Source organism: Colobus angolensis, unplaced genomic scaffold (genome assembly GCF_000951035.1).
Source record: "Colobus angolensis palliatus isolate OR3802 unplaced genomic scaffold, Cang.pa_1.0 Scaffold776, whole genome shotgun sequence".
Taxonomy (NCBI): domain Eukaryota; kingdom Metazoa; phylum Chordata; class Mammalia; order Primates; family Cercopithecidae; genus Colobus; species Colobus angolensis.
The window spans coordinates 21,756-25,268 of NW_012121554.1; the positions used below are offsets into that span (position 1 = coordinate 21,756).

A 3,513-nucleotide genomic window follows, 5' to 3' on the forward strand; every position below is an offset into this window, starting at 1 on the left:
GAGCTGAACGGGAAGCTCACTGGCATGGCCTTCCGTGTCCCCACTGCCAACGTGTCAGTGGTGGACCTGACCTGCCGTCTGGAAAAACCTGCCAAATATGATGACATCAAGAAGGTGGTGAAGCAGGCATCAGAGGGCCCCCTCAAGGGCATCCTGGGCTACACTGAACACCAGGTGGTCTCCTCCGACTTCAACAGCAACACCCACTCTTCCACCTTCGACGCTGAGGCTGGCATTGCCCTCAACGACCACTTTGTCAAGCTCATTTCCTGGTATGACAACGAATTTGGCTACAGCAACAGGGTGGTGGACCTCATGGCCCACATGGCCTCCAAGGAGTAAGACCCCTGGACCACCAGCCCCAGCAAGAGCACAAGAGGAAGAGAGAGGCCCTCACTGCTGGGGAGTCCCTGCCACACTCAGTCCCCTGCCACACTGAATCTCCCCTCACAGTTTCCATGTAGACCCCTTGAAGAGGGGAGGGGCCTAGGGAGCCCCACCTTGTCGTGTACCATCAATAAAATCCCCTGTGCTCAGCCAAAAAAATAAATAAATAAATAAATAGGAAAAGAAAAAAGTGGATTACTCACAATAGCTAAGGTGTGAAATCAACCTAAGTGTCCATCAACAGGTGAATGAATTTTAAAAAGCGGTATATTTACACAATGGAATGCTATTTATTTCTTAAAAAGAAAGAAGTCTTGGAGGTGGGCTCAGCAGTCTGTGCCTTAGCAAGCCTTGCAGAAATTCTGATGCACACTGAAGTTTGAGGGACACTGGAATGGATAGTGTTCATATGATCGCTGGGTCACCCCACCTATTCTAAATGTGAGGAACATCCCTAGTGAGACCAGTCAGTATATTGTAGCTCTCTCCAGTCACAACCAGAAAGTCTTTGCTTCCCCTTTGCCTTCCACCACGATGGTAAATTTCCTGAAGCCTCTGCAGCTGTGCGAAACTAGAAAAAGATGCACACCCAAAAGCCTCATTTGAAACTTCCAGACAGAAACCAAGCATTTGGAAAGTCTCTTTGGACAGTTTTAAACACAATTGCAGAAAAGAAAGCAACCCTACTCAGTGTGAAGATGATGAGAATGAAGACCTTTATGATGATCTACTTCCACTTAATAGTGACTTTACAATCCTTAACACTGCACTCAGCTACCAAGCCAATGAATAAGATTGTGCATCACAGTTGAAACCTGTTCTCCACTCCTTTTGTAGTTGTTCTGAATTGGGTACCAGAAGTCAACTGTCTCATTAAGACGGCTTCTAAACTCATTCATTTTTGTGACACATAATGACTCTTAGTTGAGTTCTAGTTGTATGGTAAAAAATGCTGATAAAAAAATTGTCTACAGAGATGATAGTCAATTAAAATTAACTGTGAGTTACGTTAGGAGCTATACTTAATTCATTTAGACTTTATTTGGTCCTTCTTTTTTATATTTCAAAGAAGAAAAAAATTTTTAAAGTCTTTTTATTTGCAACAACATTGATGAACCTGGAAGACATTAGGTTAAGTAAAATGAGCCAGCACACACAGAAAATAAGAGCGAATTATCTCATTTCTATGTAGAGTATCAAAAAATCCAAACTCACTCCAGGTGTGAAGTGGCAGCCTTGTGTGTGATCTTTCTGCCCTCCCCAAGTTTGTATTTTCAACATTAAAGTCTACTTCTTAAAGTTTTAAATTGGAAAATAAAAAAAATTCAAACTCATAAAAGCAAAGAGTAGAATGATGATTGCCTGAAGCTGGAGGTGGAGGAGATATTGGTCAAAAGTAATGAGTCCTTCCTACATCTCTTACCTTAACAAATAAGTTATTCTTCTCTTTTTTAAATCACCAGGGAATTGAATTATTTCCTGAAGAATTACAACTGAAAGAATAATATATTTATTAAAGTAATGCAGGTTGTATACTGAGATTTCAGAGGCTTAGCAAAATAATATATATTCTGCTCAAATCACCATTTCCTTTTTTTTTCTGATTAAGAGGACTTTTTTATGATCTTTCAGGGATTATATTTTCTTTCACCTTCTAATGCATTCTCTTTCTTCAGCCAATTGATTAAAAAAGAGATGCATTTTCTTCTCATCCACACATCACTTTCACTTGCTATTAGTCAATGTGAGTTGAGCTGAGAATAGCAATTTTCTATCATGAAAGCAACTTATCAGAAATAAACAACATTCAGAAACAAAACTATAAATCTTTCAACAAAAGCTAATGTATTTTAAGAAACATAAGCAAATGCAGCAATAATAAAATGCTTGTGGTAGAATGGATTTATTTTATTTCTATTGAGTTCAGATAAGATTTTACCAAGAGCTAGCAAATATAGAGCAGAAAAAAGAATATTATCTGAAATAAGAATATTGTAAATGAAGTTAATTTGTCAATAGAAGTAAGAATATTATGACCTCATGTTAATAGTCTCATCTAGAGTTGTACAACACCAAATGCTATTTTTTATTATAAACTGTATTTCATATAAGTATTCAATTTATATCATCCTCTTTCACTATTTCAATGCCTTCTCCACTTTGTATCAGTAGAAAACAGGCCAGCTCCTTCCAGGAAAGCAGGCAATGCTCTTCTTACTTTAATGATGATGAAGACCACTTGTTTCGGTGATAAACCTGGTTAATTTTTTGTATTTAGTAGACACTGGTTTCACCATGTTGGCCAGGCTGGTCTCAAACTTCTGACCTCAGGTGATCCATCTGCCTCAGCCTCCCAAAGGGCTGAGATGATAGGCGTGAGCCACCACGCTCGTCCCAGAATTATTATTTTAGTCTGAAGTTGTCTTGGCTATTTGAACTCTTTAATTCTTTGGTATATATTTTAGAATAGTTTTCTAATTCTATAAAAAAGCGTCATGGATAGTCTTGATAAAAACAGCACTTAATCTGTAGGTCAATCTGCTTTAGGCGGAATGACCATTTTAAGCATATTACTTGAGTCCATGAGCATCCAGTGTTTTTCCATTTATTTGAATTCTCTCTCATTTCTTTCAGCATTTTGGTCCTTTGTAGAGATATTTTACCCCCTTGACTTAACGTATTTCTAGGCATTTTTTTGTTGTGGCTATTGTAAATAGAGCTTTTTAAAATTTTGCTCTCAGTTTATTATTGGTGTACAGAAATTCTATGTATTTGTGTTGATTTTGTATTCTGAGATTTTTTTTGAAGTCTTTAGGCTTAGGACTCTTTTGGTGAAATCTTTAAGGTATTGTAGGTAGAGAATTATATCATCAATAAAGATAATTTGACTTACTTTGCTTTCTATTCGGATTCCATTTATTTCTCTGGCTAGGACTCCAAAACAATGTTCAGTAGGACTGCTTAGGATGGATATTCTCATCTTATTTTTATTCTTATGGAGAATGCATCTAGTTTTTGCTTTTTTAGTATGATAAGAATTTGTCATAGATGACTCATTCTTTTGAGGTATGTCTCATCAATGTCTAGTGTGTTGAGAATATTTTTGAGTCAATATTGGATTTTCTT

The 3,513-nt window shown here is 37.3% G+C and overlaps 1 pseudogene across 1 annotated transcript in view; it reads left to right on the forward strand.

Moving 5' to 3' along the window:
• The window catches only part of LOC105502149, a 1,152-nt pseudogene extending 606 nt beyond the window's left edge, over window positions 1-546 (forward strand). The window contains exon 2 of the transcript XR_001000287.1: window positions 1-546. The product of XR_001000287.1 is annotated as a glyceraldehyde-3-phosphate dehydrogenase-like (transcript).
• The last annotated feature ends 2,967 nt before the right edge of the window (window positions 547-3,513 follow it).